General features: G+C 42.7%; 1 protein-coding gene and 1 non-coding gene across 2 annotated transcripts in view; both read left to right on the top strand.

Annotated features, from left to right (window-relative positions):
* RORA (RAR related orphan receptor A) overlaps nt 1-25848 on the top strand; it is a 187391-nt gene that overhangs the window by 24659 nt on the left and 136884 nt on the right. The gene's annotated exons all lie outside the window — the stretch shown is intronic.
* LOC144219213 (small nucleolar RNA U13) lies at nt 13350-13453 on the top strand. The gene has a single exon (XR_013331343.1). It is a non-coding gene; the product is annotated as a small nucleolar RNA U13 (small nucleolar RNA).

Genomic DNA, 25848 nt, shown 5'->3' on the forward strand with positions numbered 1-25848 from the left:
GTCTAAGTGATGTTGGAATTTTCAATAAATATTTGAAAGACAAAGGATTTTGAATTGAATGCAGTCAGTTTCACCTCTGCCCTTGTTTAGAAGCAGATTGAAGCCAAAAAAACCTTCAATTGTTTCTTCAAAACAATTTTTTTAGATGATGGGTGAAATTTAAATGTGGACTGGTGTTTTAGATGATATTAAGCAATTATTTCTTTAATACTGTCAGGTGTAATAATGGCATGGTGGTGTTTCTTTAAAAATTTCTATCAGAGAGACCTGAGTGGCTCAGTCATTTGAGCATCTGACTTTGGCTCATGTCATGATCTCACAGTTTGTGAGTTTGAGCCCCGTGCTGGACTTATTGCTGTCAGTGCAGAGCCCACTTTGGGTCTTCTGCCCTCCTCCACTCATGCTCACTTTCTCTCTCTCTCTCAAAAATAAACCTTAAAAATTTTTAATAAAAATGAAAATCTCTATCAGAGATGAAAATATAGTAGTTACGGGTGAAATGACAGGATGCCTGAGATCTACTTTAAAATGCTCCAGAAAAAAAAATGTATATCGAGGTGAGACTAAGCATACGTGAAGCAGGAGGAGCAAAACGCTTGCTTTACCAGGAGGGAGAGGGGGAGTGCATGGAGTTGTATGATACTACAAGCTTTGCATAAGCCTGAAAAATTTTTTTTAATGTTTTATTTATTTCTAGGAGAGAGAGAGAGACAGCGTGAGCAGGGGAGGGTCAGAGAGAGGGGGAGTGACAGACTCCGAAACAGGCTCCAGGCTCTGAGCTGGCAGCCAGCACAGAGCCCGACGCAGGGCCCGAACCCACGAACCGCGAGATCATGACCTAAGCGAAAGTCGGACGCTTAACCTACTAAGCCACCCAGGCACCCCAAGCCTGAAAATTTTTTAGTAGAGTAACTTTTTGTCACCTTCTTGTCGTCTGTGATTTCTAAGATGATTATATTGACATAGATGGTTTGACCACTTGGGTAATTAGTTTTTGATGAGAAAAAGATGACACTGATGAGCGTCTCAAGTTCAGAAGGTTGATAGTGATCTCTTAAACTCCATAAATCCCTGTGTCTCTATAAAAATTATGCATTGTTAGCATATATGTGAATAAAAACTACTGTTTACAATAAGGTTCCCTCACCTTCGCTTCAGGTTGGAAAAAGGTAGGAGTGTGAGTTGCTCTTGTTTTCGTCTTTTCAGTGTTCTGGGCAGGAAGACCCAGATTTGAGAGTAGACCAGAGAGTTCATCTGGTGGTCCCCGCCTCCCATATTCGAGGTGGGGACCCATTTTCTCCAGGAGGCATAAAGTATCTTAATTCCAAGGCAGTTCCACTTGCCTTTACAGAAGTAGAAGTAAGGCTGGAACCCTTCGACTCTATCATACCACCTCAATCTCGTCCTTTAAAATACTCATTAACCATCTACTCTCTGGGGAGCAAAGCAGTTTTCTAAATCCAGACTGGTGACTGCGTGGGAGATGTTCATTCCAGGTAGTGTGGCCCCAAATTATCTTTTCCTTTATTGAACACCATTTCCAAGTTGTGTGATAAGTCCCAGAAGTGATAGATTTTAATTCTGTTCTTGTTAATGCTCAGCAGCGGGTTTACAGCATGTTCTTCCTCCTCCGCCTTTCATAGACTTTCCGTCAGGGAGGGTCAATGTACTCAACTGTCAGTCTGGGCTGACAGGAGGATACACTTGGCTAAGTAACTCTGCCGGGACCATCATCCGCTTCAATAATGCCTTTCCGAAGGCATTTTATAATTTCAGCTGAAACTCCAAACATCACAATTGAAATAAGGTGTTTTTCTTCAAGTGGAAAAATGAATTCTGTTTTGCATTTGTGGCCAAATCCTTTAAGCACAGACTTGCCTGCTAAATGTTGTCTTCTTTGCATTATACTTAATAGTAGCTCATTGGGGTAAAGTAGAGGATCAGGCTGCCATTTATCAAACAATTGTTACCTAGTCTTTTCAAGAATTTTTCAAAGAGCAATGCTCGGATTCCTGAAAGCACAAGTATACAAATAGATACTGAAGGAAACAGAAACAGAGACAGAAGGACTTTGCCCTGTTGACGTGGTCTGTGAGGAGACTAGCCACAGGGTTTGGTCCTTCCTCCTGTCCATTACTCAGAATTCTCTTGTCTGTTGGATGCCCAAGAAATACTGAGTGCATGTATTCATTCATGAATCATCCTGACCTTACTGAGCTCCTAATATGTAGAAGACACTGGGGATATAGAAGGAAAATATTGACTCTCTACCACCAGCATCACACCATTTTCTGGAGGAGACAGGGACACAGAAATAGAAAAGTACACAAGTGCAAACTTTTAAGTGCCTTGGATATGAGTGCTAAGGAAAGAGATGATATAGGATCCACCCTCCACAGGGAGCTCCTGGAAATCATGTTGGATGAAGATCTGCACAAGTAATATTTCAGAGCACAAAGGAATAGCTGAGAGAGCATTCCAGGCGGAAGTAAATGATGTGAACACTTGGCTCTTTGTCTGTAGTGTGATGTGAACACTTAGCTATTTGTGTCCAAGGTATACTTAAATGCTGAGAATTTGAAATTTCATTTCATCTTTTGCTTTTTTTGTAAATTATACCACCTAGAAGACATTAACTTACTTCAAACTCAAGGAAATAATCCTATAGAGGAGTCCACGATGAGACAGATAAATATAGGGAAGTACTTAATTTCCATTTCAGGCTCCCAAAGTGAAGTTTTTCAGAGGTCCCCACTCGGGCTCAACTTCTCAAAGATTGCCTTTGTTGTCAGTACAGAGAAGTTGGTTCCTTCTCAGGACTTTCGAGTGCAGTGTAATCTGACTGGGAAGTAACTCCTCTAGTCTTCCAGGGGCAAAAGAATCAGCTTCCCTTGGTTTTGTTCATGGAAATATACTTTTCCCATTGTCCATAGCTGCTCGTGCATGCCTAGTTGGTCAATGACATGGAGGGGGCCTGTATTCTCTGGGGGATTGGCAGAAGTGTCATAAGCCACAGTTGGACCCTCTAAAATGCCCAGATCCAAAATAAGAGGAGAAGAAGGGGGAAAGTGGAGGTAAAGGAGGAGGAGGAAGATGCGGAGAAAGAAGAAAAAGAAAAATAGGAAATGCGTAGGTAGCTCTGGAGCTTACCAGAGACCTCTTACATGAACTGACCTCCAACCTGTCAATCCATAGACAAGGCGTTTTACTTTGTTCAGGGAACTCTGGAGATTTGTGGTTTCTAATATTCACGGTGCTGTGTGCCAACTCACATAGCCAATTTTGCAAGCAAGTAGTGCTGCCGACACATGACCCATATTTCTCACAAATCCCATTATTCAGTGGTCTTTTTATTCTTCTAATTATACCAAAAAGAGAGTTTCTAGTGGGTAATAATCTCTCTTTGCTAATACTTTGTAGTTGGGTTCCAAACCAAGACCTTTCCTCTATCACAGCTTGAGTACGTTATTTTTATTTTAGAGCCAGTCACGACTAACGGGGAGGAGAGTTTCTCTTGGCCTCCTGGGGTGGTGGTCAATGGATTTATCCTTTACTCTTCCTTCCTTTTTGACCCAGTGCCTCGTTTGGTTTGACTTGCCCAGGTAGATGGGGAGATACCTGCCCAGAAGATCTCATTCAACGTGCATTGTGTGGTCTGGCTTGGTTGTTTATTTTTTTCAAATCAGATACTCAAAGAGGGTGTGTTGTGAAATCCTTAGCTAAATTATAGTCCAAATACTTGGTTTCAAGGAGTCTAGGAAAAAAAAAAAGAATAATTTCACTGTTTAACAAGTTTGATTACTGTTTTAAAAAATTAAAAAAGAATCTCAAGCATCAGTGATTTGAAGCTTCCCTTTCTTTTTTTCATTAAAAAATTCTTTTAATGTTTATTTATTTTCGAGAGAGAGAGAGAGAGAGAGGTGAGCAGGGGAGGGGCAGAGAGAGGGAGACATAGAATCCGAAGCAGGCTCCAGGCTCTGAGCTGTCAGCACAGAACCCGATGCGGGCTGGAACTCACAAACTGTGAGATCATGACCTGAGCCAAAGTTGGGCACTTCACCAACTGAGCCACCCAGGTGTCCCTAAAGATTCCTTTTTAATCTATAACTCCTATGTTGAGCTTATCTCTGTTGACTTTGTGTCATAATTTTCTATGTACATGTATTATCTCCCCTAGACTGTAAACACTTTGAAGGTAAGACTGGTGTCTGCTTATTTTTGTGCGCCTCAAACTCCTTGTACTACCATCTAATGCAGCAAGGCAGATGGAGATGCACACTGGATCCCAGAGTCAGAATCTGGGCCCTAGGCCTGAGTCTGCTGTCTACTAGCTAGTGTGACCTGGCAGATTCTAAATGGGCCTCACCTTTCCTCATTTGCAAAGTTAAAAAACTGGACTAGATGATCCCCAAGGTCTCTACTTTCCTAAAGTATGATTCGGACAGTCAGTTTGATCTTGAATTGGGAGAACTGAGGTTATTTTCACTCTTTATCATTAATTTTCCTTTGTTCCTGTATCTCACAAATGAATCACCTAAATTTCTCCACTTTGGTAGAAGGTAGTGATTTTACCTCTATGATAAATCGAAAAGAATCCTGAATGAGAAGTTACTGTAAATCACCAATATAACCATTAAGTGTTAATAAGTTCCTTGGGGAAACTATTCTTCAATCAACCAGAATAGCTTAATTTATTTTTCTTTAAATGAAAAGACTTGCAAGAACTGAACAAGAGAGAGTCCCAGCAAAAGTGAGGTATATTGCTGTGATCTGCAGACTCTGTGGCCAAAATATGTGTGGTGTGTGTGTCTGTGGCTAAGGATGGAGGCTTCTCTCCTTTGCGCTTCTCTGTTGATAAAATCTGAATGAAATTAACATCCAGGGACGCAGAGAAGGCAGAGTTGGTAGGAGACTGACTTCTACTGTAGAAGGCTTTGGGAAAGGGGTGTGGGGGTGCTCATGTTTATGCACTGGCTCTGCATGTCATTCGTTCTACTATTTACTTGTTGAGTGCCTACTATATAGCAGACGTTCTTGAAGGTGCTGGTATTTGCTAGTTGCACTGTGTAGTATGGAGGCTCTCTTTTCTTCCTCCTTGTCTCCCTGGTGCTCTGAGTCCCTGGAAGCACTAAATAGATATTTGTAAAGGAATTGGCCTCTAAGTGCTTTTTATCGTGGCCTTTGGTCTCTTCCACCTGCCCCCAGGAAAGAACTTGCTAGCCCCAAAGAGCTAATACCAAGCTGCCTACACTCTGGGGTCATATTGTGAAAAACTGGGTAACTGTCCACCCAGCGGAGCCTTAAAAACTACTGTCTTTCTTGTCCTCAGAAATCGGGAGTTTTTTAAACCAATCAATGTTGCCATGCTTGGTACATTCTGTTTTCATGATTTCTTTCCTTTACATTTTCAATCTGTTCAGTAAATATTAATTTATGAGTCATTATTATATGCCAAAGACTATGCAGGTCATGAGAGATATAAATAGGAAGCAAGTTCATTCATTTACTAAGGCTTCTATAATAAATTACCACAAGCAGGGGGCTTAACACAACGCAGATTTCTTCTCCTAAATTTCTGGAGGTCAGAAGTCTGATAAGAGTTTTACTGGGGCTAGAATCAGGGCATCGGCAGGCTGGCTTCTTTGAGAAGCTCTATGGAAACTCTGCTTCCTGACTCTCCCAGCTTTAGCTCCACCTGTGCTTTCTTGCCTCGTGGCTCCTTTCTCCAACTCCAAAGCTCTGCTTCCATAATCACTTTACCTCTGTGTTTCTGAAACCTCCTGCCTCCTTCCTATAAGGACCCTTGTGGTTACACTGGGACCACCAGGATAATCCAGAATAATCTCCCAATCTCAAGGTCCTTAACTTAATCACATCTGCAGAGTCCCTTTTGCCATCTAAAATAACATAATCGCAGGTTCTGGGGATTAGAATGTGGCCGTCTTAGGGGGAGGAGGGGCCATTTTCCAGCCTACTGCGGCAAAGCACACGGCCTTTCTCACACCAAAGAGCATAGGTTCTGGTTGCACAGGCAAGGACAAAACGGGGTAGGGTTTTTTGTGTGCTTGCGTCCTTGTCTACTTGTTTGGTTTTGATGCTTTATTCTAGCCATGACGTTTCGGTAGAAATGAATATGGAGAAGATATGTCTGTTAAATTCAAATTGGGTCAAGGTTAAAAATAAATCTCCCTCTTTTAAAATGCTGCCCTCAACGCAGAACCTTAACTGTACCATCCAACATTTTAGGGTATACATCTAAACTGTTGCATTATCCAGATTTCAGCATGAAATGATTGGAATCTTTATTTGCAAAGCGAAGAAATAAGACTTCTCTGCCCTTAGCCTGTGAGAAACTTTGGCCAACAAGTTGTGATGCACACCCACTTTGATTAAAATGATAGACATTCTAAATCCCAACTTTCCCAAAAGGGAGCTCGCACAGGGGAAGAAGAGAACCCACTTCTCCATCTGAAGTGTTGGCCACAAAGGCTGGGGCTCTCCTAGGAGAATTCATGGTCTCGTTGAGACTTTAATTGTTCCTCAAGTTCTCTGTAGTTTTGGAAAACGTGGGCATGAAAAATATTGCCCTGGGGAATTCGAAACATGAATGATAACATTAGGCAAATAAGAGAACCAACCTGGAGAGGGAGGAATAATCTGGCTACACGTAGCAAGAAATAAAGTATCAGAGGCAAAATAATAATAATAATAAGGCCAGGTGGCTAAAACATGGCCTGATAGACAGATACAGTCAGACTCTGCACTAAAAGCCACACAAAGAATACAGTGTCATAAAAAATCCCAAAGCTCAGAGACATCATCATGGGGTCACTTTTCACCTCTACTACCACGTAGGAGTAGTGTGGCTGTGAGCAGGCTACTGAACTTTTCTGAGCTTCACGTGTAAAATGTGGATAATAGTATGTAGCTAAATAACTAAGGTCATGTGGGTGCAAGCCCATGCTTCCCCAGCATCTGGCTGATCGACAGGCAGTCAGTGATGACAGTCACTGTTTGAGCAGCCTTGGCTTTCCTATCACTTCCTGGGCATAATGGCCTTCAAATCTCCTATGGCCCTCCTCCAACGTAAGGCTGCCCTTGATATTCACTTTGGCCAAACAGAAGTCAGTGTTTGCAGGGAACACTTATGATCTGCTTCATGTCCCATGCATGTTCAACACACACACACACACACACACACACACACACAGTGTCTCCCAGAGGTCGACCCTGTGTCTATGATTCATACGTGGCAGCCAATTTTCCAAGCAAACTCAAGCACTATAACAAGGGTTTGGGCTTTGCCCAATCAGTTGGGATTTGTCTGCGGGCTCATAGGTCATTGCCCCTAGCAAGCTAAAGAATTCACTTTCAAAGTGGTTCATAACCTGTAGAAATGAAAGCCCACAGTGTAACATCTCAGGTAAAAAATCCAATGTCACTCAGATCAGGCTTACCAGCTGAACTCTGGTGATTATGAAGTGAACTCTGTTGTTGGAAACCTGCGTGAACATTAAAGTCTGTCATCACTTTTATTGGCAGATGCCACGGGCTCAGACAGCAAAAGGGCAGGATAGGAGAGTACTGCCGAGCTGGTCAAACAGAAACAATGGCGAGAAGGAGAGCAAGAGGCAGCAGAGAGAATTTTGATTTTTCTAAAAATGGAACTATTTGTGTAGCGGGAAGTCATGAAAACTTAGGGCCATGTGGTTTGTGTTAAATGTTAAGTGTTTCACAATGGTTAAATGTGTTCTCTGCACTCGGTGGAAATGGGATTCTCTACCAACTAATTGAATGGAGGAGAAAAACATGGGAGGGATTAGTTTTCTAGAAGGAAAATGAAAATGAGAAAAAAATCATGTCACTTTACTTCTATTCTCTATTGGGGATTTTGAGAGGATTTATCCTGGCTTTTCTGGAAGGAGACATATGCAAATCATAGAATCATCGAATTTCAAGATTAGCAGGGAAATTTGAAGTAGCCAGGCTAAATGCCCATCTAGTCTCAGGACCCTCCACCTAGCATCCAGCTTAGGCACAAAACCTGCAACAGAAGGTATTAACTTCTTCATTTCTTTTCAGTGCAGCCCATTCTACTTCTGAGCCAGTCTGGTTTTTAGAAAGTTCTTCTGTCTGCTAAGCAGGAAATCTATCTCCTTATAATCTCTACCAGTTGCCCCTATTCCTACCTTTCTTATGCTCCTAACTATCTTTAATAATTTTACAATTGGAAAAAACTGGAGCTAAGGGAGGGGGTTAGCTAACTTGTGCATCATGTCACAGCTACAGATGGCAGAACAGAGATTTAAATCCAGGTCTGCCTCACTGCAAATCTCCTGTTCTTTCTATATGTCACCTTGCCTTTCAGTGTAGGCAAGAGAAAGGCAGCCTGCTGTCTAGCCCAGGGGACAAGTCTAAAGACCCAACAAGAACGGAGTGCAGAGGAGGGAGGGAAGAATGGGTGAGTGGAGAGATGGAGGCAGGCAGGAGGACACCCCTCTCTGATCGGGGTTACACTTTCTTAAGCCAGGCCGACTGTGGTTATCTGAGTATAACTCACATCCAGCTATTGACAGCTTTCCACCTGGTGACATGCTTAATGGCCCATGAAATTCTAGCCCTCAGGGCTCAAGCCTGATATTTATGGTTCCCCACATAAACCTAAAGTGGATTGTAAATTTATCTCTCTCAGATTTAGGTGACTAAAATGGCTGTTCGAAACTCTGGAAGGGATAGTCGACTTTATGGACATGATGTACCAACTTGAAAAAAGATTAGGGTGGGAGGGGGGTACAGAGAGCTGCTGCTCCCAGAAGCCTCCTGGAGCGAAAGCCACCTTTTGTGCCTGAGGGTATTGATGTTATGGGGGAAGGAGGGCCAAGTAGGAGGTGGCACATCAATTTTGTGCCATAAAATAGTTGCACATGTTGTATAATCGAAATCTATTGTATCATAAAGAAAACAGGGAAGCTGTTCAGCACAAGTAGGAAGCTTTTCCTAAGCTCCAGAGGAAGCCAAGTGGATATTTGTATATAACCTGGCATGTATGTAGTAGGAGACAGCTAAGTAGGAAGTCTCTGCTGGTGGAAGACGTGTTCTTGCTGAAGGATGGGTACCCTTCAGGAGACTCTCCAGATGCAAGCATCATGTGGTATCTATGTGTTTCGGGGTGCGCATCCTTCACACCTGACACCTATAGAGCCAGCAGCTTCCTCATCTTCCGCTTCTCCGATGTGCGCTTGTACTGTATGCAGGATGTGACTTAAATTTCACCAGCGAGTTCTAACATGCAGATTTTAAAAGGAAACCTCTATACACTCCCCTGAAAAATGGGGACATAATACCACCAACCAAAATGACAACATTTCCCTCTATGGCATGCCCACTCCCCAGTCTACGTTTTTTAGTATTCTTCTCCAAGCGTTTCCCTCTCTTCCCACCAATCATAATGTGGGGGTTATTAGAAAGGATGTAGGTAGGAGCCGATGTGGCATGTTGGAAAGAAGTCCGGCGTGAGAGGCTCAAGGACCCAAGTTTGAATCTTAGCATTCCTACGTACTATATTTATTGTGTTACTTGGGACTTACTGTCTGAGCCTCAATGTTCTGATCCATCAAATGGGGGTAAAAAGACCAACCAAAACTTTGTTCAAAGCATGAATAACACCGAGAACTGAAAAGAAATAGGTTTCTAAAACAAGAGTATTGTTTGCAAATGGGGTGGTGCAGTTCCCCCCTTAACTGCGGAAGACACTTTGCCTGAATGTTCAACCGGCACCAAATCCTCTCCCCAGGGACCAGCAGAAAACTGCAAGCTCCTTGTGAGTGGAAACCTTCACTAGGGCTCCACAAATAGACTCTCTGGTCTCCTAGTTTCACCCACGAGAAAAGGCATTCCCCTAGCAGGCATGTTCACACCATGAGAAATCTTTCTCACTCTCTCTCAGTGGAATTCCTCTCTCCGGTTTTTGAGATATCCTGGCCTCAAGGACAGAGCGGTGGTTTGGAAACAAATTCAGATTTGAGTGCATCCCCTCCCCCTCGCTGGGGGTGGGATTTCCAGGCTGCCTTTTCTGGAGATACTTTGTGAGTAACCTGAAGTTGGAATGCCCTCCTGAGGTCGATGTATAAAAGCCAGCGCATAAATAGGAACTAAGGCTGAAGTAAGCATAAATGTTCCCCCAACAACTTCAATAGAGAAAGGCTCGTTTGATCCTCTGGAAACTTCCTGAAACCGAGCTGAATATTTGTTTGTTTTGCAGTAGCTCCCTTTTTTTTTTTTTCTTCAAGCCTTGTAGTGCAAGGCTGTTGGTTTCTCTGTTTAAAAGGAAAGTGTTCTTTCTCAGTAATGATGCTCGTGTTGTGAACTTGGCAATACCCACTTCTAAAGGCCATTTCATCATAAAGATAAAGTCTTAGGACTCCACAGGTAGAGGATGTGGCCAGTTACCATGACTTGTGCTTACCTCCCTAAGGGTGGCGTTTGGAAGACACACAGGCTCAAAGTGTGTGACAGAAAGTTTCTAGATTTATTTTCACATTGAAGATTTGACCCCACCAGGGGGAAATGTCAACATAGATGACTATGCAAACGAGAGTAGCATTTTGACCTTTCAGTTGCCAAAGACACAAAGACCAAGTTAAGGTGAGTTTGCTACTCTGTTACTTTTTGAGGAGGCTGTCAGTAATTAGCACTCTTGTTTATTGGAATATTTGTGGAACTTCAGCTCCACCAAACTCGGTCCAAATTAGACAGCCCAAGAACAATACATGGAGAAAACGCCTGGGGCAAAGCAGGGGTATCATTTGCAGGACACAGTGATAGTGGTGAGTCCTTCCTTTGGCCTCTTTGCTGGTAGATGTGTATCAACACCGTAAAACCAGCCTATGATGTCGAGCTGACTGACATTTCCTGAGACAGAATGTTCTGATGTTGGAAGAGCTAAGAAATGGCATGTCAGGCCTGAGGTGCTTGGCAGGGTTTTCAGATACATGTAGTGTTTTCTGCTACCTTGTCTCCAAAGCGTGAATGTTTCCAGGTACCTGTGTCTCAGGCCCCTCAAAGTGTGGGAGACCGCACTTAAGGCCGTGACAGCAATGGTCAGATCCCATCTCCATAGCCTGTGAACACAGGGGAAATTTGCCAGGTGTCAGATGCAACAATTGTATATGCCATGGATTTTTTTTTTTCCTGGAAGCAATTGGAAACCAACTTAGTGACACTTAAGTCCTTCACCTGCTGTATCACTGTAGCCAGTGGGTGTGAGCCAGAGTGGTACCAAAACGGCCCTCATCAGAACAGCCGCTAGAGTTAAGGGCTCTGGCTTGGAGTGGAATGTTATACTATGTTCAGAGTCATGGCAACTTGAACTTGGCAGCCATATCTGCTTCTGAGATTGCAAGTGCCTCACAGCCAAGTACACCTGTGACGAGAGTTGACCTCAGAATGGGATGGAGATTGAGAAACCTGTCTTTTATAGCTAACAATTCCTCTGGACTCCTTTAACAGCTGGATGGTGAAGTAGCAGTTTAAGTGCTTTTCGTCTCCCATCTATTGAATGTAAGACACCTATGGAATCACTGAAAGCTTCCCCACCCCCCAAATAAGAGGGGTGCTTAGAACTAAAAGGATGTTACCATATTGTCTTTTGTTTCCATCATCAACCCCGTTTGAAACTGAGAACCCTCCATGAAGTTAGTAATATGTTCTCTTTGCAAAAGGGCTGTTTTTCAGAGGATTGTTAAGACCGTATTTCGTGATAGACAGATTCCAATGTATTTGCACCCCTCAGAACATGCCCCATTTGCTTTCATGTGTTGTGATTAGCTTCGCTTAATCTGTAGCATGTGGCATTTTTCTATAGTAGCGCTTCTATAGAAACTTTTACTCCAGGCATGTGGGGGACAAATTATAATGCTTTGGTTTAAGAAAAAAACAAAACTGTCCAACATTTCCAATAGCCACATTTTCCAAAGAAAATGATGTGTGAGCACCTAAAGTTCCAAAAATTATTTTTGCATTTCCTTCAAATGATTTTTTTTAATTTTTTTAAATTTTTTAAAATTTATTTCTAGGAGAAAGGGAGACAGTGTGAGCAGGGGAGGGTCAGAGAGAGAGGGAGTCACAGACTCTGAAATAGGCTCCAGGCTCTGAGCTGGCGGTCAGCACAGAGCCCGACGCGGGACTCGAACCCACGAACCGCGAGATTGTGACCTAAGCGAAAGTCGGACGCTTAACCGACTAAGCCACCCAGGTGCCCCTCAAGTGATTTTTTTTTAATACTTATTTATTTATTTTGAGAGGTAGGGGGTGAGGAGAGGAGCAGAGAGAGAGGAAGAGAGAATCCCAAGCAGGTTCTGTGCTGTCACCGTGGAGCCCAGCACACGGCTGTATCCCATGAACCATGAGATCGTGCCCTGAGTTGAAGTCAAGAGTTGGATGCTTAACCAACTGAGCCACCCACGTGCCCCCAAGTGATGTTTAAGTGACATTGAGTAACGTTATTAACAGTGCATCTAATTTTTATGTAATTAGGATATATGTCATATTCTCCTAATGCCCATCTTCTTTAATGTTTGTATATGGTTAAAGCAGCATGTGGTTTTACTGCCTGTCAAATTTCCCATTTATCTCCACCTCCTTCCATGTTATATGTGGAAGGTACCTCCATGTTGTGTACAAATGAGACACTGTCATGCTTTCAAAAGTCTTGTGTCCCTCTCTCCCCCTCAGTTAGCCTCATGTTAAGTTAGCCAATCAAAGTCAACATTACATTTTCCCCTTTGGCCTACGTTCTGCCTCCTCCTTATATAAGCCTTAGTGGCCTCACACCTCGCCACAGCCACCACCACACCTGGCCGGGCAGCCTGTAATAGCCGCCTCACACTTCCTCCTCCTCACCTGATCCGCAAGGCTGACCCAACTGCCTCCAGGCTGTGAGGCCAGGATTTCTGAAGACAGCTGGGGCAGGATGAGGGTATAGAAGAGGCGCTGGGTAAATAATGGTCACCTTGTGGCCCTATTCTTCTCTCAGCAACAAACACAGCATATGACATGTGTTTTCTCTTTCTGAACAGTTTTGAACTTTGAACATCCCTAGCTCAGGGACAGCCTCTATGATTAGAAAACAAAAAATGTGGGGCGCCTGGCTACCTCAGTCAGCTAAGCGTCCAACTTGGGCCCAGGTCATGATCTCACCGTTGGTGAGTTTGAGCCCCGCATTGGGCTCTGTGCTGACAGCTCAGAGCCTGGAGTCTGCTTCGGATTCTGGACCTCCCTCTCTCTCTGCCCCTCCCCTGCTTGCACCCTGTCTCTCTCTCTATCTTTCTCTGAAAAATAAACAAACATTGATCCTTTTGTAGTTCATAAGCGTGATGATTGGGTGTTCACGCTGCTATGTGACATGTACCACCCTTAAACCTTGTTACGATGTCAGCACGTTACTTGTCTGACGTAAATAAATAAATAAACATTAAAGAAAAGAAAAAAATGTAGTAATAGTATGGCTTTTTGGTAACAACCGCTTGTTTGGTGTGCTTTTCTGTCCCTCTCTTACCTTCTCACTCTTGCCTCAGGATCACTTGCTCTTTTGCTCAGTCGTTCGGCCAACATTCAGCAACAGAGCCGAGGCCCATAAGTGATGGGCGCCCTGCACCTGCCGAGGTCTCCAGGTGCTGACGAGAGGTGGGTGTCCGAGGGCCAGGCTGCGTGGGGGAGTCCCTTATGCAAAGCTTTACAAGAGCCTGTTTTGGGGCTCAGGGAACCAACCCCGGTGGGTTTGCTCACAAACCTTTGCCTCCCATTCGCAAACCTTGTTTCTGAGCAGGTTTGAAAGTATAGAAACTGGGATAAAAGTTGAAGGCATCACAACACATTTGAGCATAAAGGAATCAGGGATGGGGCGCCTGGGTGGCTTAGTCGGTTAAGCGTCTGACTTTCGCTTGGGTCATGATCTCGCGGTTCGTGGGTTCGAGCCCCGCGTCGGGCTCTGTGCTGACTGCCAGCTCAGAGCCTGGAGCCTGTTTCAGTCTGTGACTCCCTCTCTTTCTGACCCTCTCCTACTCATGCTGTCTCTCTCTCTCTCTCTCTCCTAGAAATAAATAAAACGTCAAAAAAAAATTTAAAAAAAAAAAAGGAATCAGGGAAAAAGTCCTTGTAGTCAAGGAAGCTGAGACCTAGAGGTAGCAAGCTGTACACATAAAGTTGGCAGCAGGGGCCACAGAACGAACCAGAATAAAAGAAATAAGTGTGTGGTCCATTTCCCCATCAGTACTGAGAGAGCCATTTTAGAATGAATGAGAATAGTAGTTAAATTTTTTTGCTGGGTTCCTCTTCTAGGTCATAAACATTTTCTACCACAGGTTACTGAGCCCAAAAATAAATACAGGAAGAAAATTCTTTGCGTGTGTGAAGCACTTTGTATTTTCTGCCTCCTTCTCAATCCTTAATTAAGCTTTCAGCCACCCTGTGTGGCCGGTCATTACCACTGGGTGAGGAATCGGAGTCCTGCAGGAGCTATGTGACTTGCCCAAGCATACGAGCCAGACAGGCCGGGCAGGGTGAGACTCCCAGTTTCTGATGCCCACGCCCCATGTGCAATCCAGCCTCGTCACCCTGGGTCTTGGTGCCAGGAAGAAGTAAACAAACAAATGACTATCACATTGCTTTTGCTTCTGGGGAGCGATGGGTTCTTATTCAAAATAGGTACAAGGGGCAAAACAAATGGTGTCTCATGGCAACGCTGTTGGGGGAGTGGGGTGCCGCTGTTTGAGGGCTTGGGGTTCTGCTCTTCCCCAAGCCATGTGTCCGCTCCTAAGTTTCCCTTGATTACTCACATACCCAGGATTTAGTCAGCAAAGGGGCTACATAGCTCGCTGGCCAGTGGGGATTCAGAAGTGATGCCATGAGGTCGACTATTGTATTCAGGTTCAGAACCCTGTAATACCATGCGATGTGGGCTGTAATATAGATATTTATGGAGAGAGATGGAAGTCCAGAAGAAGAAAATTATGCTCCCTGGGGGTCAAGGAAGGCTCCACAGCTAAGGTGACATTTACATAGAATCTAAAGAAAGAAGCAGGAGTTTGCTAGTTGAAAACAAGGGGAAAGAGCATCCGGGCAACTATGGTAGAGGTCTGATGAGTGATGGCTTCACAATCCACCCCCATATTCAAATCATGTTCCCTCTAACCTGCAGTGTACTTCTGAGACACATAATCAGCTCAGCCCTCAGCTCTGATGTCAGATGAGCTCTCTCTGTTGTTGGAAAGGTCTCTCAATGCACTTTCCCTGTATCATATGGAAAGCCAGGACCTTGCCAGGATTACTGAGAGCTCTGAGGTTTGGGAGTTTAAGGGGAAGGCACCCAAGGCTGTATTTCCAGTCATCCTCGGCTCTGAATTACTGCTCTCCACTGATTCAGTTCAGTTCACTTGATGTCTCTTATATAGTATGTGCATGTCTCTGTATGTATACACATATGTGCACATATACACACATATATGTACACACATACATAGACACATACATACGCATATACGTATATGAAATCCACCTCTTGATTTAAAAAAATCTATTCCACTGAACATTTTACTGGGGGCAGGGGGGTGGGGAGAGGGTAGCACACAATGGATTTCTCTTACAGAAACATAAACCTCACATGGATCCTTCGAGACCTTCTTGTTGCAGCCTTCCAACCACCCTAGTTGGACCACCACAGGCTGTTTGCACTTCAGCTACACTGCCCTTTAGTCTTCTGCCTTTGTCCCTTCCTCCACTCCCAAAGAGACCTCCTTTGTCTCTCCTCTCTGTCTCACCTTGAGCTTCCTAGTTATTCCTCTCCTTTCTCTCTCCTTCCTCCCCATTCCCCCACAGTCCTGCTCAGTTCAGTTAAGTAGGATCTCATTGCCCGCATCTTCAAGGTCATAGCTTATCAGGGAATTGTCCTAAGCAAACACAGTTCTTTTCCTAAGAGAATTTTGATATTACAGTGGTTTTAATTTCCTTTTGTCTGTGTGTGACTCGCCGTATCCCTACACATGGCCTGGCCCTGACAATAAGTGGGAAATCCATATTATCTGTTCTGTGAATCCGTTAATTGATTAATTAGTGCTTTTTTTTTTACCTGAATACTTATTTATTTATTTTTTTTACAAATAGTTTATTGTCAAATTAGTTTCCACATAACACCCAGTGCTCATCCCCACAAGTGCCCCTCTCCGTGCCCATCCCTAATTAGTGCTTTAAAAAGATCTGTCTTATCCTGGTGTTTGACTATAGCGTAATGCTGCCCTGAATGCTAGATATAAGGAGGTTTAACCACCTTAATAAGACAGGCCCATCACCACCCCATTGCGTGGTGATGCCCACCAGTCACCAAAGCCAGGTTGCCGAAGTACTCCAGAGGCCACGTTTGTTAAGCCAAGCTGCTCTGTGAGCAGGCCCTGCATAAAGGCCAAGGATGGAAGGACACATAAGCTACAGAAGAGAGTTTGCCTGTTGGGAAAGAGGAAGAAAGAAGCACGGGAACCGGCACAACCACAATATTTAGTTTCTTTTAAAAAGAGCCTAGGGGCTCCTGGGTGGCTGAGCTGGCTGAACATCTGACTCTTGATATCAGCTCAGATCATGTTCCCAAGGTCGTGGGATTAAGCCCCATATCAGGCTCTGCATTGAGCATGGAGCCTGCTTGGGATTCTCTCTCTCTCTGTCTCTCTCTCTCTTCTCTCTCTCTCTCATCTTCTCTCCCCTCTCTCCCTCTCCCCAACTCATTCTCTTTCTCTCTCTCAAAAATAAAAATAAAAACATTTTTAAAAGAGCCAAAGTACCAGTTGTAAAGTCTTGGAAATGAGGTGCACTTACCAAGTCTTTGCATTTTTATATGATTTATATATTTTGTAGGTTTAAAAAGATTCCATAATTGCAAAAAAAAAAAAAAAGGAAAAAGAGAATCCCATATCAAAAATCCCCATTGAAATGCACCCACTAATGAAGAAATATTTCAAAATATGGTGCTCTTCCAAGAAGAGACATACCTAGGGCCCTCTGCACCCCCAAACAGGAGATAGCTCCCAACCACTGATAACAGCATAAGGCCAAAACCACAAGATTCACAAGAAGTCTTTGTTGCTTGAGCTCTTTGCCTCTTACCACTGTTATGTGATTAAATCGTGAAAGGCCTGTAACGAATACATGTCCACAGAAGTGTTCAGGGGGAGTCCCCAATTCTTAGAATAGCCTGGTGAATTGTCCCCTCTTCTTCCCTCACTCTCTCTTACAAAAAGCTTTAAGGAATTTTCTCAAAGTAGTCCCGTCCTTGTGTCCTTTTCAAAGCAACATGAAATGGTAGGAAAATATATTAATAAGAAAATCATCCCAGTGGCTTCCCTGCTATTCTCGTAACTTCCTGGGAAGGTGAGAGAAATGCACAGACATTCCTGCAGCCACTTTGGTTACTAATAAGCCTCAGAGAAGCCTGTCACGAGGTTCTGTCCAAGTTGCCACACACTGTCCTGAACCTTCCTTCTCAGTTTATTTATTTATTTGTTCCCATTCTAGAACAGCCAGCAAATGATTTCACACCTTTTTGTTTAGCTGCTAAAAGCAACACAATAACTCCCCTCAGGGCTGCCTCTGTGGGTTCCAAAAATAAAATGGGCTCATTTTCATGCTAAGCATGCAAAGGCTCATAGGAATTCTAAAGAAAGGCAAAGGAAGGAAGGAGAAAAGAGGGGTCAGGCTGGGGGTGTTGCTGAGGAAGGTCAGCTTCTGCCTCGAGTTACCAGCCACCCCTGCCAGAAGGATAGGTAAAAATAACAGACCATTCTTAGGCTACAAATTAAAAGATGATCTAATTCAACCCCAAACTCTCCAGCCTTATCGGCTATCCCTAAACCGAGGGTTATGCGTGGAACACAACCAACACATTCACCAAGGGTATAGAAGAGTAGTAGCCTGCTTCAGCCTTCCAGAGAAGAAATCTCTTGGGCAGGAAGTAGCCAGTAACTTGCTTCCAGGTGAGAATATAAAATCATGGGTCTATGAAATTCTAAGTTAACTTCTGAAACTCAAAAGTTTTCAGGGCCAGGGGTGCCAGGGTGGCTCAGTCAGTTGAGCGTCCGACTTCAGCTTGACATGATCTCGCGGTTCGTGGGTTCGATCCTCGTGTCAGGCTCGGTGCTGACAGCCAGCTCAGAGCCTGGAGCCTGTTTCGGATTCTGTGTCTCCGTCTCTCTCTGACCCTCCCCTGCTCGCTTGCTCTCTCTCTCTCTCTCAGAAATAAATAAAGCATTTAAAAAAATTTTTTTTTAAGTTTTTGGGGCCAGAGCCATTATTTACACAGCACTCACTGTATCCCATATGTTACCTATTAGAACAGTATGCGATACGGATCACATAGTATTCACCCCTGCTAGCCAGGCTGGAATGTGTCGAGAGATTTTGGTGAGAGCTTGCTGGAAGTGCCCATGCTGCCCACCTACAATAAGAGGAATCCTTGCTCCTCTGCCTACCCCCAAATTTAAACATCCAGTGATGGGACCTGTGTGTTGTATTTGCAGGCAGGCTTTTGCTTATGTAGGAGGCCAGACTGTTGGAAATTCTGTGCGCTTACTGAGTCAAAATCTGCTTTCCAGTAGCTTCCACTCATCGGCTCTAGATTTGTCCCATGGCAAGTGCAGCACAGAATCTGCCTTTTTATGAGACATCGCCAAATATTTAACAACTGCCAGCCTTTACAATCCCTTGTCCTTTCACTTAGGCCTTCCCATTTTCTTCTCCTAACACGGTTTCCAGTTCCTTCCCTAGGATGTGATCCAGTTTCCACAGTGTCCCCTTTATTTTTTTTAATGTTTATTTATTTTTGAGAAAGAGACAGAGCACAAGCAGAGAAGGGGCAGAGAGAGAGAGAGAGAGACAGAATCTGAAGCAGGCTCCAGGCTCCAAGCTGTCAGCACAGCCCGACGTGGGGCTCGAACTCACAAATTGTGAGATCATGACCTGAGCCAAAGTCGGATGCTTAACTGCCTGAGCCACCTGGGCGCCCTCACAGCGCCCCTCTTGTAGCACAGTCCCCGGAGTGGGCTTACCTGCATAGGACACAGTGGTATGAATACTACCCTGAGCCCAAAACCATACAAGTCACACAGCCTGAGCTTACCTGAGTCATTTCTTTTAGCAAATGTGTTAGGCTGTGGAATCATATTCCCTTTCAAGACCTCTGAAGGAAGGATGTGCTCAGCCAACTGTAAATAGGATTGCTCAGATAATCTAAATGCTACTTAAAGGAACACAATTTTTAAATAGTTTAAAAGGATTCCTTTACATACAAATACTCCACATACAAATTATAAGTCCTTATTTTTTTTCATTAAAGCAGATACCCAGAGTGCCTCTGTCTGGCAAACCTAATATAATTTTTTCTATGTTGAATATTTGAAAATTTTCTAACTGCGTTTCTTTAAAATTACTCTGGGATTCAGACTTTCTGTTCAAGGAATCCTAGAATATTTAGAAATGGAAAGGACATAGAAAGATTGTGAAATCTAGTCACAAACTTTTAGGGAAGTCTTACTACCTTATTTTACATATTCATTCTGAATTCATTCACCAAATGATTTTTGAGTACTTACTCTGCACCTTGCATTGTTCTAGGCTTATTCAGAGGTAAAAATATATATAGTCCCCTTCTTTCACAGAATTTACCTTCCGAAGAGGAAAACAGACAAGCAGAATTTCAAATAATTTTATGTAGTGATAGGCGCTCTGAGGAAAATAAAATAGGCTACGATAGACACACTAGGTCAAGGGAGACAAATCTGAGGAGGGGCCACCTGCCCAAACTGTTGAAAAGGTCTCAACCACTGCAGAAGCTGGAAGAAACTTCTTCCAAGCTATGGAAACAGCAAAAGCAAAGTCCCCAAGGTAGAAACAAACTTGATGTGTTCTGGGAAGCGAAATTAGGCCAGTGCAGTTGGAAAATATTAATAGAAGAAGAAAGTGATAGCAGATGGAGCCAAAGAAGACAAAGATAAGCAGGGACTAGATGGCACAGAGCATCAAAGGCTGTAGTGAGAAGCTTGGGTTTTATTCTAAGTGCAGCAAGAAGCCACTTGGAGGGCTTTAGATAGGGGAGTGGCATGATTTAACTTACTTTTTAAAAAAAGTTCTGTCTACCTGCTGTGCAGAGACAGATTGTACAGGGTTTAAAACCAGAGGGAGAGAAACTAGTCAGGAAACGACTGCAATGTCCTGGCAAGAGATGACAGTGGCTTGTACTGGCATGGTAGCAATGGAAATAGAAGTGGATACATTCTGGTTATATTTTAGAGGCACAACCAATAGGGCTTGCCAGGAGAGAAACATCTGGAGTCCAGGGAAGCTTAAGTGACTTGCCTCACAGGGGAAAAGGGGAAGGGCACCGAGCAAAGGTGAGTACTTAGAAGTGCCATGTACTTGAGTCCTATTATTAGTCCTGATGATACTCTGAGAGACATACTAGTTTACCTCCATTTTATATAGAGGGATCCTGACGCTCAGAGAATTTCAGTAACTCCAAATCAAACATAGGGTTAGGTTAAGGTGGGATCCAAACTCAGGAATCTTTGACTAGGTGTCTCAGTCTCTTCCCACTCTACCACATTGTTTTCCAAAGTGATGGCGGGTGGGGGACTCTGAAGGCAGAGTCTGGCTGGATTCGCTCTCCTTCTGCATACCTTTTCTTCAAAGTTACTGATGAGACCCACTACCATTATTTGCTGCAGACCCCCCAGTGTGCCATTATATTCAAGTACAGCTAAGACCCCTCTCTCCTGTTTTCATTCTTGCCTGCTTCCCTTGCGCCTCACAACCTCTGAGTGGGGATCCACTCCTCTCTCTGCAGTTTAACTGTGAGAGACATGAGCCCCTGGACCTGCCTCCCTTCCTGAGGAGCTGTAGCTGGAAATTGCTTGTGCAAGCCGATGACAACTTATCTATATTTAGCAGAAAAAGTGGTGGCAAGGATCTGTCCAGCTCAATTTTTTTTACAGTTTCGATGTTCAGAATCTCACAGACAATCTCTCCTGAAAGGCACATTGGCCCTGACAGTATCTTAGTGGAAGGAGGTTTCCTCCATCTCACCGGGTTATCCGCTGGAAGCCTTGTTCCAAGAAATTACGTGGACGTCCATCCTAGAGCAAAGCTGTGACATGCGCGATGCTCCCCCAGCCCCCCGCCCCCCCAACACGAGCGCCTGCTGGTACTGTGGGCACTTTGATGACTTTCAAGTGTTATTCTAAGGCAGGAAAACAAGCATGAAAAGTTTAATGGGGAAATGGACTATTACATAATTGTTTATGCATTTAAGTGATATGTACAGCGCTTGATTTTTATTTCTTTTCAATGTGGCATGGAAAAGAAATACAAAGTGCGGCTGATGGTTTAAGAGCAAAGATAAACTTGCATGGGTGGGGAGGTGAAAAAATTGCAGCAGGTATTCTCAAGCGCTTAATATGATGAAATCATTGCCACGGAGGCTGATTATCACTTATACTTAAAGTAACTAATTTGAGAATGAGGCACAGTTTAGCTTTTCTGGAGCCAGACTAAACCCAGATATAGTATATTGTCCGTGACTCTGACCCTCCTCACTGCTGGTCAGCCAGAGAGAATTATCTACTAATGAAAAGCAGAACAATTAAGAAGAGCAAAGAAAACAGGAAAGTAGAGACCGTTAAAGAAAAATGGGAATTTCAAGACAGTAAAAGAGCACCAATTGTATCACAAAAGGGGAATTTACAGGGGAAAAAGATTGTATCCAGTGTGCACTTACTTACACATAGTCCTCTGCTTTCAGACCTGCAAGATGTATCAATCCCTGGTTGTCAAGGGAAAGATAACCTACTGTGAAAGAATTTTTATTAGCTTTAGAAATAGAATTTTTTTTTAAAAAAAATTGTTTTTCATACCTTCTTCAGGTCCCCAACTTCATTTTGGGTTAAATCTTATTCGGAGGAAAAGCACTGGGTTTAGAAATGTCCTGTCTCATTTTCACAAAATCTCTTCTAATGAGATGAGTTTTAGTGTTGCTATATCTATTAAGGAAAAGAGATGAAGAAATAGAAAACTCACTTTTTTGTACCATTGCACTTCTTGGGGCTAAAGCTTGCCATATTGTATTCCAGAAGTTAATTAATTCACAGACCATTATTAAGGGGGCGGGGAAAACATATGCCATTTGGGGGGAAACTGCAAACACAATTAAACTTTTTTTAAAAGGAAAGAAAAAAATCACCAAAAACCCCAACATTCTAAGGTTTCACTGTTAATAAGCTTTAAAAACAAAAACAAAATTGTTGGGCACATCCTTCTAGAATCTTAATAGGACCCTGGTAATTCAGGCTTTCTCTCATGTATCATTTTGTAACTGTTTCTGGCAATTTTCTACGCGTCTCTGGGTTGGTATCTTTACTGGGGTCCCAGAAGCCCAAGGAGAGATGATCTTCTAGCATTAAATATCTTGATCTCCTCACTGGAAATTTTCTTTGCTTGAGATGAACAAAAAGATCTATAGTTCTTCTTTTTGATATTACTGTTCCCATGACTATCAAGAAACCAAGAAAGTGCTTCCTGATTTTCTGTGTCATAGAATGAGCCCCATCCTTCACAAGAACTATATTTTTCAACTAAGACCTGAAACTTTAAAGGCAGACAGTTTTCTTTAAACAGTTTTCTTTGTATATTATCCTGGCCACCTTTTAAGGAATTCAGTATAAGAGCTAAAAAGAACTTCTAAAAAAAAAAAAAAATAGGGGTGANAAAGAACAGGCAAAGAAATCAGTTAGAAAACCCCCAAATATAATCTTGCGGATATAGGAATAAACGGAAATCTCTATATGTGGAAAACATATAAAAACTGCAAGGAAAAGTAGTCCGCAAGAGTCCCCATGTTAATTGTTAGCTCATCAGGAAAAGAATTATTTTTTCTCATACCATGTAACAGGATCTAGATAAAGAATTATTATTTTTGAGAAGTTAAATAACTAAAAGAATATATCTCTACATGTTTACCTATTCTAAGTGGGTGAAGATTTTTCTATACTTTAAAACAGTGGAAGAAGTCACTGAGTAAAAGGTCAATAAGCTGAAATATAGAGTAATACAAAATTTCCATGTGTCAAAAATAATCGTAACAAAATCAGAGGACACAAAGCAAACTGATAAGAAACTGTACATTTTGTTCCAAAATGGAGGCACAAATAACCTTATTATAAAGTGTCTATAAATCAATGAACAAATTAGACAAAGGTCATGACATAGAAGAGAAAACACAAATAGCTAATTATACAGTAAACAGTTGTCAGCCTCGCCAGTGAATATAAAGTTAAATAATAGGACCTGACAAAATAGCAAAGTTTTTTAAAGAACATCAATCAATGCCGTCAGGGCTTCAGGAAGACACTGATACACTATGTTAATATAAATTAATGCAATCTTAAAAATTATTATATTATTTGTCTGGTGTTGGGGTGCCTGGTGATTCATTGGGTTAAGCATCCAACTCTTGGTTTCAGCTCACATCATGATCTCCCCATCCTGGATGGAGCCCTGGGTCAGTCAGAGCTGTCAGTGCAGAGCCTGCTTGGGATTCTCTCCCTCTCCCTCTCCCTCTCCCTCTCCCTCTGCCCTCCCCACATGTGCATGCTCTCTTCTCTCAAAATAAATAAATATACTTTTAAAAAAGAAATAATTTGAAATGCTAAGATTTATGCATATACATGAAACATTAATTTAGGTACACCCTAAATGTCCAAAATTAGGAATATTATTAACAAATTATAGCAGAGTCATAGGATGAAGACTTCTACTGCCATGAAAATAATACTTAAATAATTAATAATGGCATGAGAAAATATTTTTGATGGATTGAACTAAAGCATAGTATATGAAAGTCTCTGTAAAGAATGATCTCAGTTACGTGAAGATAAAGAAATCCTAGGAAAGAATCCTGGAACCGTTCTTAACTAGTTGCATTTGACTAACAGGATAGGAGTTGGTGAGTTTTTGCATGCTGCTTTTAGCTTCTTTCTAAATTTCGGATTTTCTACCATGTGTATGTATTATTTTTAGACCCTTATGAAAAGAAAGAAAGATTAAATTTGAAGGGGTGTAGAGCATGCCACCTTAAAACATGCCACTCTGGCATAAGGCTTATTTTGAACCTCAATTTGACATTTGAGGAGAAGCAGACACAGGACAAATTCTCTGGCCTCCCCATCTCTACCAGGAAGGGCAGGAGGGTTCTTAACCACCAGAGACTCTTCTAGCCCCTTATCAGCCCAGAGTCTCCATCAAAGGAATCTATATAACAAACCTTACTATAAACAATCTCTGTCTTCTATCGGTTTCCACTTGCATATTTATGTTCCTACAGTTTGCCACCCTTAGAAGTCTAAAACCCTTTTCCTTGGTCTTATCCCTTCTCTACAGGGGTATCTTTCTTTGCTAAAAGCATACAGAAGCCCAAGTTCTAACCACTTCTTTGAGTTTTTCCACATTAAGTCTTCCACATGTTGTGTGCTGCATGAATCAATAAACTTGCTTGTTTTTCTCTCATTTGCCTGTCTTTTGTCAATCTAATTTGCAGGAATGAGCCCAAGACAGGTAGAAGAAAAAGAAAAATTTTCCTCCCCTACAAACTACTGTAATAATAATAATAATAATAATAATAATGGAACCAATGGTAGGCAGCCTTCTCCTTCAGCAGTATTAGACTGCATTCTACTTGATGGCGGGCATAATTAGATACTTCCAAGCCCGTAGAGGTACTACTACCTACTGTTAGGTTAGCTTACTCAAAAGGGCAGATTGCTAGGTGTTTGGGGGAGAGACGAGAGGGTAGACAGCCATCTTCCTTCTTTTTCTTCTTCCTCCAAGTTTAGTTTCCTCTTCTCTTTCTTCCTTTCTCCCATATTTGATCCAAGTAAAAGCCAGGGAACATGAGCACCATACCTCAGCCCCTTTCTCAAAGTGGTGAGACAGGGTTGCTTTCATCTCTTTTTACAAGCCTGATGAGATAGACCTGAAAAGCAGGAGAACATGGGTTTCCTCTATGGGTAGAAGGAACTTGGTGAGCTTCTCCAACCCTCTTCTTGTAGACTGCGTCTGGATATGTAAAGAACACACTTCCTGAAGGAGTTCATTTGAGAAACGAGGAGTGTTGAACCTGAACAAAAATATTTTGGTGTTTCACGAGGGTAACTCTTAGGACAGCAAACCCCATGGACTACGACTACCACCACCACCACCCTGAGTGAGGCAGATCTGAAAATAAAGGCACTAAGAGTGCAGTCACTCTTGCCCGGAATTGACTCAGGCATAAAGTGGAAGACGAAAAGGCTCAGAATGTGTCTCCAGCCAAGTCCAAGGTTTTGTTTTGTTCTGTTGAAATTAAAAAGCAAAATGCAGGGTGTACTTTCCCTAACTCATTTACCCTCACCATTTCAAGAGTGTTTCGGTTGTTGAGGAAATTGAGGGACGAGTTTTTTATTCCTTTCCCTCATGCAACAAAGCATCCTTGGGGGAAAGCGTCGCTGTCTTTTGCATGCATTTGGAAGGCCCTTTAAGGTGTTGTTTCCCCTTTAAGTCTCATAGTTGTATTTTGATTGCAGAAAGCACATTTTAAGTCCGTAGAAGCAAATGGAATCAAAATCTACCAAGAGACACCTTTTTAAGGATTCTAGTTTCCTCCGGTTTAATTATTATATTATTAATTGTGGCTATTTTTTTCTTTATACCTAGACTCTAGGAACTAGGAACATCTGGCTTTTTCATCTCTCTCTCCCTCTCTCTGGGTGTGTGTCTCTTTTTGGA

Source organism: Crocuta crocuta, unplaced genomic scaffold (assembly GCF_008692635.1).
Source record: "Crocuta crocuta isolate KB4526 unplaced genomic scaffold, BGI_CrCroc_1.0 scaffold130, whole genome shotgun sequence".
In the NCBI taxonomy this organism is placed as follows: Eukaryota; Metazoa; Chordata; class Mammalia; order Carnivora; family Hyaenidae; genus Crocuta; species Crocuta crocuta.